Here is an 11524-nt window from a genome sequence, read left to right as displayed (position 1 = left end):
GCTTTAAAAGGTTAAATTAAAGGTGGTCGAGATACCTTCATGGCGGAAAAAAGATTGCTTTATTGCATCATTCGAAGCCTAGTTAATCTTAAAGGCATTACTTAAAAAAAATGGGAAGATAATAGGATAAAAGATATTTAGATAAAGAAGATTAAAAATTTAAAGTGAAAAACTTTAAAGACAGAAGTATAGAAAGTTAAAAAGAATAAAGATAAAGAAGATGTAGAAAGATAAAAAAAAAAGTAGGAAGACAAGAATTTTATACCCACAAAATAGGAAAAAAAAAAAAAAAACTAGGAGAAAAATAAGCAACTAAGGGTAAAAATACAAACCTTAGGGAAAAAAACTAGAAGATAGAAATAAGATAGAAAATGGTTGAAAATGTCAAGTAAGGTATTACACAGATAGAAAATGCAAAAAGCTAAGACAACTATTAGATACAGACATATACTTATTAAAGCAAAAAGAGGGAATTGGAAGGGGGTATATATCCCCCAAAGATAAACTTAAAATAACGCTTTTTACTCTAAACTTTTTAAATTTGGATTCATCAGGACTTAGTGCTGCGGAAAGGCATATGTATCCAAAAAATGTACATAAGCCTAAAGTACTTTGGAAAGATATTCTAACAGGACAATGGAAAGGTCCTGACCCAGTGATTGTCTGGAGTCGGGGGTCTGTTTGTGTTTTTCCACAGGGAGAACAGCAGCCCATTTGGATTCCAGAGAGATTAACTAAAACAGTTTCTACAGATCGAAAAAAAGATGATTTGACTCAAATCCATAACAGCTGATATCCAGAACTCCAGCTTGGCCATTCTTACATCTGCGACAGTGATTAACCAGGATGCTTTTTTCAATAGCTATTTTATTATTGCATTTTTCCACATCATAAGGTTCTATTTTTATTTTTTGAGCTCATACAAACCTAGGTTAATGTTTTTCTGATCAGTTTTATTTTTTGACTGGAGTTTTTAAACATTGCAATGGAGATTTCACCTAGGTAAAGCTACAAGGCCTTTACTATTTTCTTATGTGTTGTACGTTTGTGTACACTCTTGTGTTTTGTGTTGTATGTCTGTATGTGCGTATGTCCATATTTCTTATATGAGGAGCGCTCATGAAAAAATGGATCCGAATTATTATTATTTTTTTTATTCACGTGATTTAAATGGTTTAATTTAAATTATGTAAACAGCTGTTAAGGATTGTTTTTAAAGGTGGTTAACAGATCTGTTTGTTTACTAATTTAAATTAGGTAAAAAGCTGTTAAGGATTTTTTTTAAAGTAGGTTAACAGATCTGTTTGTTTACTTTCACCTTTCCTTTTCATTATATTTAATAATTCTTTTCAGGATAATGTCTCTTTAGCATCATTGCCAGAATTCCTATCTCCATCCCAGTGCCGGTGAAGAACTCAACAAGTAATGCTCAAAGAGTCAACTTACTTTGGGAGGAAACGGATTTTGGGAGGAAATGGACATATTGATAGATTCCTCTGCTTTGAACTGCTTGCAGAACTTGCCTGGACTATGTAACTATCGTTTGGTGCAGCGAATTGTGGTAATGCTAGCATATCTTTGCTGATGGTGTCACTAGTGATGCAATTTTTATTTCCTTGCCAGCGCACCCCATGTTAATTGTGGTAGTGCTGACATATCTTTGCTGATGGTGTCACCAGTGATGCAATTTTTCCCAAGGAGCCGTCAATTGGCTTGGTGTCTTGGCATTTCTGTATCCTCCTCCCTTCTGCTAGTGATGGTCTAAAATTTGGGGGCCAATGGCTTATGCTGGACCGGTAGTCAGTGACGGGTATGATCCAATTGCAATGGTATCAACCTAAGACAGGAGGCTGACGCCTAACCATATGTTGAATTGGACAACCTACCAGGCACGGTCCATAAGCCACATTAACCTCACTCCCCCACTGGCACCAAGGCCAAATTTGGGGGCCAACAGAGGTGAGGCAAAGAACCTCACCCCCCACTGGTGCATAGACCTATCCACAAGTATGGCTGTATGCTGGACCGGTAGTCAGTGACGGGTATGATTCAATTGCAGTGGTATCAACCTAAGACAGGAGGCTGACGCCTAAAGGTCAGTTTTCCGATGACGGGTAAGAACCATATGTTGAATTGGACAACCTACCAGGCACGGTCCTTAAGCCACATTGCTTGTTGTTTAATTAATCAGAAGGGGGGAGATGCTGGGAGCCATTAGCCAAGTAGGTATGACAATTTCCTTGCCAGCGTACCCCATGTTGCTGACATGTTGCAGTGACATTGAATGTAAGTGACCTTGCTCAAGGACCAAGGCAGATTAGGGTGTTCCCGGTTTTAAGATAATCTTGTTTAGGGCGTTCCCAGTTTAGGTTCCAGGTTTAAGGTTTAAGATTATTCCTGCTGGGAATAGGGCGTATCCTGCTGCCTGAGTTCCCCTTGATTTCTCACGGGATTCAGACAGTATATTTTGGAGATAGAAGCCCAGTGGAGGTGGATTTGAGCAGAGAACGTGGATTTCCCCAGAACGTGATTGTAGACGGCTGGTGTGAGTTCGGGAATAAAGAGTTGCTGTTTGAATCTACAAGCTGTGTGGTGGCTCTTGATTTTGTGCCCAGCCAGACTGTGGCATTTGTGCCCAGCCAGACTGTGGCATTTGTGCCCAGCCAGACTGCGGCAAGGTACCATCTTGGAAACAGACCAGACCTGTTATGGTTTGGATGTGAGATGTCCCCTAAAAGCTCACATGTGAGATAATGCAAGAAGGTTCAGAGGAGAAATGATTGGATTGTGAGAATTAGAGGAGAAATGATTGGATTGTGAGAGTCTTAACCCAATCAGTAAATTAATCCCCTGATAGGTATTAACTGAGTGGTTACTGAAGTGGTAGGCTGTGGCTGGAAGAGGTAGGAATTGGGGGCATAGCTTTGGGGGTATATATATTTGTATCTGGCAAGTGGAGACCTCTCTCTCTGCTTCCTGTTCATCATGTGAGCTACTTCCCTCTGCCACACTCTTTCTCCATGATGTTCACCCTTACCTTAAGCCCCAAGGAATGGAGCCTGCTGCCTATGAATTGAGACCTCTGAAACCATGAGCACCCAAATAAACTTTTCCACCTCTAAAATTGTTCTGGTAAGGTCTTTTAGTCCCAGCAGTGAAAAAGATGACTAATACAAGACCCTCATCAGACACTGAATCTGATGGTGCCTTGATCTTTTCTTCTCTGCCTATAGAACTGTAAGAAGAAGATTTCTGTTTATAAATTATCCAGTCCCAAGTAGTTTGCTGCTGCTCCTCCTCCTCCTCCTCCTCCTCCTCCTCCTCCTCCTCCTCCTCCTCCTTTTGTGATACTGGGGATTGAACTCAGGGCTTCCTACATGTTCATCAAGCACTCTACCACTGATACATACTTAACCCTCTAGTTATTCTGTTATAGCAGCATAAAACAAAGACAGAAAATGGTAACATAGAAGAACATAGAAGTGGGATGTCACTATAACAAACATCTGAACTGTAGATGTAACTTTGGAATTGGGTAATGGGTAGAGGCTAAAATAGTTTTAAAGGGCATGCTAGAAAAAAATATCATGATTCTGTGAATGAATTAGTAAGAGTGGTTCTGGTCAGGACTCAGAGAAAGAGGAGAGCTTTAGAGAAAATCTGTTTAAGTGGTCATGAACAGAATGTTGGTAGAAATACGGAAAGTAAAGACCATTCTGATGAGGTCACCGATAGAAATGAAGAACAAGACATTGAAAGTCGATAGCAAGGCCAGCATTGTTATAAAAGTGGCAAAGAGTAGATGTGGGAAGGATGGTGGAATGAGATGGACATTATTACCCTATGTACATGTATGATTGCACAGTGTGACTTTGCATCATGTATAGCCAGAGAAATAAGAAGTTGTGCTCCATTTGTGTACAATCAGTTGAAATGCATTATGCTGTCATGTAAAAGTAATTAGAACAATTTTTTTTAAAAAAAGTGGCAAAGATCCGGCTGGGGATGTGGCTCAAGCGGTAGCGCGCTTGCCTGGCATGCGTGCGGCGCGGGTTCGATCCTCAGCACCACATACAAAGATGATGTACCTGTCAATAACTAAAAAATAAATATTAAAAAATTCTCTCTCTCTCTCTCTCTCTCTCGCTCGCTCGCTCTCTCTCTCTCCCCTCTCTCTCTCTTTAAAAAAAAGTGCAAAGATCTTGGTTGAATTATGTCCAAATCCTAGAACTTTATAAAAGGCAAAACTTAAGAGCAATGAATTAGAATATTTGGCAGAAGAGTCTCTAAGAAGCATAGTATTCAGGGTGCTGCATGGCTTGTTTTAACTGTTTATAGTAAAATGTGAGGAGAGAGAAATGACTTAAAGATGAAAAATCAAACCAGAAGCAGAATATAAAGATTTGTAAATTTATCAGCATGGTCATCTAAAGAACAACAAAAAAATTGTGTTTAGGAGAGAAAAGTCAAGTGACCAGTTGATAAAGAGATTAGTATGGATAGCAGGAAGGCAGATACTTTCAATTAAGATAAAAAGATGATGGTCCTGGGGCTGTAACTCAGTGGCAAAGATACTGGGTTTGATCCTTAACACCACATAAAAATAAACAAAATAAAGGCATGTTGTCCATCTATGACAACAACAACAAAAAGATAAAAAGATGAAGACACTGAAGGTATTTCAGAGATTTCAAGGATGCCCCTCCTAACCCCTAGAACATTGGGCTTGCTGCCTGGGGCTACCTTGGGTCTCTGCTCCCTGTATTCCAGTGTAGTGCTCCTCAGCTGCCCCAGATGTATCTGTCAAGCAAGCCAATAAGAAGCTTGGGCCATTATGCCAGGGGATACAAACCATAAACCTTAGCATCCACATAAGTGCACAAAACATAAGAGCTGTGGAGGCATGACTTTCTCCACCTAGAATTCAAAGAATGCCTTAGAGAACTTCAGGGTCTTGGCAGAGACCACCTAAAGAGGTGAGGCACAGCCAGGTGCTGTGGCCATGCTTGTAATCCCAGAGGCACAGAAGGCTGAGATAAGAGAATCCTGAGTTCAAAGTCAGCCGCAGCAACAGGGAGGTGCTAAGCAACTCAGCGAGAACCTGTCTCTAAATAAAATACAAAATAGGGCTGGGGATGTGGCTGGGTGGTCGAGTGCCCTTGGGTTTAATCCCTAGTACCAAAAAAAAAAAAAAAAAGGTGGGGCCACCACCAAAAACTTCCTCTAGGGCAATGCCAGTGGAACTGTGGGGTCAGAGCCTTTGCTGGGAGTCTATAGTAGAGCAATACTTAGTGGAGCCATAGGAGCAGGACTATCCCAGAGACCTTGGAACTGTAGAGCCACCAGTGTATAGCCCCACCTTTGGAATGAGGCAGAAATGCAACCTCAGTGCATGAGAACTGAAGTGTGGCCTGTACCAGAAAAGTCCTGGGACAGAGCTGCCCAAGGCCAAGGTCTTGGTGATCTAACCCACACCTCAGTATACTCAGTAGGCAGGACATGAAATGGAAGATTATTTTCAAGTCTTAAACCTTTGGCAGAAGATTTGTACTCTTTTGGATTTTGGACTTACTTGAGACCTGTTACTCTTATTTCCTATTCTCCCTTTTGGAATAAAAATGTCTTTCCTATTCCTATGCCACCACTGTATTTTGGGAGCACAAAACTTGTTTGATTTTACAAGCTCACAGCTGGAGGAAAATTTGCCTCAGGAAGATTTTACCTTTGAGGCTCAGCCATGTCAGATCTACAAGAGACTTTGAACTTTAGACTTTAGAAGTTGATTCTGCAATGAGAGAAGAATTTCTGTGGCTATTGGGGATAGAATGAATGTATTTTTCATGTGAGAAAGTCATGAATTTGGGGCTCTACTGGTGGAATGTTAGAGTCTGAATGTGATGGAAACTTAATCTCTAATTCAAAAGTGTTGGAAGGTGGGGTATTTTGAGAGGTGTTTAAGTCATGAGGGCTCTATCATAATGAATATATTAATACCATTATAAAAGGAATTCATGGGGAAAATATATGTATAATAAGAATTGTAATGCATTCCGCTGTCATTTATTTTTTAAAAAAATCAATCTAAAAAATGAATTGATGGGACTGGGGTTGTGGCTTAGTTGTAGAGCACTTGCCTAGCATGTGTGAGGCATTGAGTTCAATCCACATAAAAATAAATAAATAAATGTATAAGAAAAAAGGGATCAATGGGGGAATTTTGGCCCCCTTTTTGCCCTTCCATCTTCTGCTAGATGAGAATACAATGTTTCTCTCCTTTGAAGGATACAGTGGTCAACATGTCATTTTGGAAGTTTTCACCAGATGTCAGACCTGCCAGTGCCTTGGTCTTGGACTTTCCTGCCTTTAGAACTGTGAGAAATATATTTATGTTCTTTGTACATTACCCAAGTTCAGGTATTCTGTTATAGCAGCACAAAACATTTTCAAAATTGCTTTCACTTGGGCTAGGATTGTGGCTCAGCGGTAGAGCGCTCCCTTAGCACAGGTGGGACTCGGGTTCGATTCTCAGCACCACATTAAAAAAATAAAAAGGCATTGTGTTGTGTCCATCTACAAAAAAGATTCTCTCTCTCTCTCTCTCTCTCTCTCTCTCTCTCTCTCCCTCTCTCCTTTAAAAATTGCTTTCACTAAGTATTATGAATTTAAATTTCTCCCATATCTTTTTATGGCTTGTTAGCTCATTTATTTTGAGCTCTGAATCCTATTCTATTATACCACAGTTCATTTATCCATTCACCTACTGAAAGATATCATGATTGCTTCTAATTTTGGCAATTTTAAATAAAACTATATAAAAACCTATTTACAGATTTTTGTCTTCAATTCCTTTGGAGCCAAGGAGTGTAACTGCCGGATCAAATGGTTAGAGTAGTTTAGTTTTGTAATAAATGGCAAAATTTTCTTCCAAAGTGAATATACTATTTTGCATCCCCACCATCAATGAATGAGAATTCCTATTGCTTTACATCTATGTCAGCATTTGGTATTGTCTATGTTCTGGATTTGGGCCATTCTAATAGGTACATGTTTTAGTCAGCTTTTTACTGCTGTGACTAAAAGATCTGGCCAGAACAATTATGGAGGAGGAAGAGTTTATTTGGGGGCTCACTGTTTTAGAGATATCAATCCACAGACAGCAGACTCTATTTCTCAGGGCTCAAGGTGAGGCAGGATATCATGGTGGAGTAGTGTGGCAGAGGGAAGTAGCTCATATGAGATCAGAAAGCAGAGTGAGACTCAACTCTCCAGAATCAAAATACATACCCCATAGGCATGCCCCCAATAACCCCTCTCTTCCAGCCACACCCTACCACTTTAGTTACTACTCAGTTAATCCAATCAGGGGATTAATTTGCTGATTGGGTTAAGGCTTTCATAACCCAATCATATCTCCTGTTAACCTTCTTGCATTGTCTCACCCATGAGCTTTTGGGGGACACCTAATATCTAAACCATAATAGTATGTAGTACTATTTAATTTTAGTTTGCATTTCTGTAATGATATATGTTTTAGAGTGTCTTTTCATATGCTTATTTGATATTTATATATCTTTTTGGTGAGGTGTCTGTCAAGATCTTTGGGCCATTTTTAATTTATTTTATTTTTTAAAAATTTTTTAGTTGTTGATGGACCTTTATTTTTTTATTTATTTATATGCAGTGCTGAGAATCAAACCCAGGGCCTCATACATGCCAGGCAAGTGCACTACCACTAAGCCACAGCCACAGCCCTTTGGGCCATTTTTTAAATCTTTTTTTTCTTTTTAAGAGATTTTTTTTTTTTTTTTTGAGAGAGAGAGAGAGAGAGAGAGAGAGAGAGAGAGAGAGAGAGAATTTTATTTATTTTTTAGTTTTCGGTGGACACTGCCGCAGTCTGGCTGGGCACAATTCAGGAGCCACTTATCAAGCAGAAAGGAACTTTATTTTTAGAAAACACACACACACACACACACACACACACACACGCCACACCACACCACAGGAGCTCTTCAGGAGCTCTTCAGGAATTCCCTTAGAGCCCAACTGCCACCACCTCCCCCACTCCTCCTCTCTTGAGGCCAATTGGCTGGGTCACGTGGACGGAGCCAAGAGAGTCCCCCAATGAGCAGCTCCGTAGTCTGAAAGGGTGGGGAAACCGCCCAGTGAGCATCACTGCAGAGGAGCCAATCAGCTGGCAGCTGGAAGTTTGCTGGGGCCGCTGTGAGCCAATCATCAGCTGGTAGCTGGAAGTTTGCTAGGGCCCCTTTGGCTGTGGCTCTCAACAGGACACAATTCTTATTTTATTTTTATGTGGTGCTGAGGATTGAACCCAGCGCGCTGCGCATGCCAGGTGAGCACACTACCCCTTGAGCCACATCCCCAGCCCAAGAGATTTTAATCAACAGATTAAAATTGTACATATTTATGGATACCATGTGGTGTTTCCATACATGTATACATTATGTAATGTTCAAATAATGGTAAGCATATTTATTTCTTCAAGCATTTATCATTTCTTTATGGTTGAAAACATTCAAAAATCTTTTATCCTCACTGTTTTGAAATATAGATATTATTATTGTCTATAGTCATTCTACTATGAAATGGAACATTAGAACTTATCCCTTTTTGTTGTTTTAATGTTTTTTTTTAATATATCTTGGATAACAGTCCTTTATTGGATATATTTTTTGCAAACATTTTCTCCTAGTCTGTGGCTTGTCTTTTCATTCTTTTGATAAGGCCTTTGGTAGAACAGTAATTTTTCATTGTAATCAAGTCTAGCTTATCAGTTCTTTCTTTCATGTATCATTGCGCTTGTGTGTGTCTAGGAGTTTATTGTTTTGAGTTTTACCTTGCAGCCTGTGACCTATTTCAGATTAATTTTTGTGAATGGTGTAAGTTCTGGGTCTTGAATCACTTTAAAAAAAATGGTCAGTAGTTTTAGCACCATTTCTACCCACTTTTTAAATCAATTATTGAGACAGGGATATAGAGATTTCTATGTTTTTTCTTGTAGTTCTACCAGTTTTCTCATGTTGAAGCTCTGTTAATAAGAACATACATATTTATGATTATTATATTCTGTTGATAAATTGATCCCATTATCATTACGGAATGACTTACATCTCATAATATTCCATACTCTGAAATCTACTTTGCCTTATATTAATAAAGCCATTTAAGCTTTCTTTTGACTACTGTTAATAGGCTGTATCTTTTTTTTATCCTTTTACCTTTAACCTATTTGGAACTCTTTTGTTATTGGGGACTGAACCCAGGGGTACTTAACCACTGAGCCACTTCCTCAACCCTTTTTTCCCCCAACCCTTATGTTTTCTTAAATTAATTAATTAATTAATTAATTAATGTGGTGCTGGGGATTAAACCCATGGCCTTGTGCATGCAAGGCAAGATACCAACTGAGCTATCTCCCCAGTCCTTATGTTTTATTTTGAGACAGGGTCACACTAAATTGCTTTAGGGCTTTTCTAAATTTCTGAGGCTGGCTTTGAACTTGTGATTGTACTGTTTCAGCCTCCTGAGTCTCTGGGATGACAGGCATATACCACTGTGCCTGGTTTGGGCCTTTATATGTAAAGTGTGTTTCTTTCAGGCACCATATAGTTGTGTCTTAATATCTAATATGGCAATCTCTGACTTTTAGTTTGGGTGTTTAGATCACTTACATTCATATTGTTGATATGGCTAGGGTGACTCTTTTATTTATATTTTTCCCATCTAGTTTTTGTTCACTTTTTCTTCTTTGTTTGCTTTCTTTTGGATTAGTAAAGTATATTTTTGATCCCATTTTATCTCCTTTGTTGACTGATTAGGTATAATGCTGTGCTTTGTTGTTTTAGTGATTGCTTTAACATCTGTATACACATTTAACTTGTCACAGTATACTTTAAAGTGCAGTTATACCACTTTACATATATTTCCATTTCTCCCCTTTTGGCCTTAATGCTATTATTGTCATAGTATTACCTTTAATATATGTTCCAAATTCCTCAATTCATTATTGTTTTTGTTCAAACAACATTTTAAAGAGATTGAAGGAAGAAAAATATTCATATATTTACCAATTCTTGTGATCTTTGGTTTGCTTTGTAAAATTATAATTAACATTTATTAGTTGTAGAGATTAACAGGATTCACTGTGATATTTCCATACATGTTTGTTTTTTGTAAAAATCATTATTTTCATCTAATATCACTTTTCTTCTGTGTGAAGAATGTCCTTTAACATCTCATAGCACAGGTCTGCTGGTGATGTTTTCTTTCAGACTTTGTATATGTGACTATATTTTGTATTTGGAATCTGTATTAATTGGTGTAGAATTCTAGGTTGATAGTTTTATTTCAGTACGTTAAAGAAGTCCACTCTCTTTTCTATAACATTATTTCTGGCAAGAAATCTGACATCATTTTTATTTGTTCCTCTAGTTGTAATGGGGGCTGTCTACTTTTAAGAATTTATTTTTGTCATTGTTTTTGAGGAATTTAATTATATCTTAGTTTAGTTTTCTTATACTTGTGCTTGAAATCCATTAAACTTTTTGTATTTATAAGCTTATATTAAGCAATGCTGGAAATGCTCAGCATTTCTTCAAATATTTTCCTGTGCCCCTACCCTCTCAGAGATTCTAGCTGTTCATATATGAATCAATTTATGGTTGTCCCATAGCTCATTAATGTTCTTTTTTCTTTTCAGTATTCTTTTATACTATGTGTTCTTCTTTTTGCATAATTCATGTTGCTATGCATTTATGTCCACTTAGCTTTTTGCTTCTGATAGTGTGTTTTCATTTTTATAATTCAATTTTGGTCTTATTTTTATATTTTTTATGTTTACTTATTTAACATATGAAATACCATTATAATAATCATTTTTATGTTCTTCTATGTGAATTTTAATATCTTTGTTAGGGTCAATTTTGATTGATTTTTTTTTTCCCTCTTCATTAGAGGTCATACATCTCTGATTGTTTGTGTATCCAGTAATCTTTGACTGGATGCCAAACAGTCTGGATTTTAACTTTTTGGGTGCTAGATATATAGAGATTCTATAATTAATAATTGATTATATTTATTTTATGATACAACTATTTCTTCATCCATTTATCAGACCATCTTATTTTTGATGCATTTCAAAATAAATTGAAAATATCAACACATACTATTTTAAATACTTCAGCATGCATATAATTAATTAGAGGCTAATATTTGCTTATGGCTCTTTTTTGAGGTAAAATGTACATATATACAAATCCATCAATCTTAGGTATACCATTTGAAGAATTTTGACAAATTAGTAGCCTGTGTAATGCTAGCCTCCACAAGCCATAACATCTACTTATCACTATGGGAATTTCCTTCCTGACCATCCCTGTCCATCCCTATCCTATCCTTGTTTCCCCAAAGGAAATCACTGTTTAGGTTGTTTTCACCATAGATACATTTTTCTAGAGTATTACTACCAAATATAAATACAATGTGACCATAACAGGGTCATGTATAT

Source organism: Marmota monax, unplaced genomic scaffold, assembly GCF_021218885.2.
Source record: "Marmota monax isolate L192 unplaced genomic scaffold, Marmota_monax_Labrador192_F-V1.1 WCK01_AAM20220418_F8-fsc00050, whole genome shotgun sequence".
In the NCBI taxonomy this organism is placed as follows: domain Eukaryota; kingdom Metazoa; phylum Chordata; class Mammalia; order Rodentia; family Sciuridae; genus Marmota; species Marmota monax.
The sequence above is the reverse complement of the archived record's forward strand: the minus strand, read 5'-3'. Positions refer to the sequence as shown.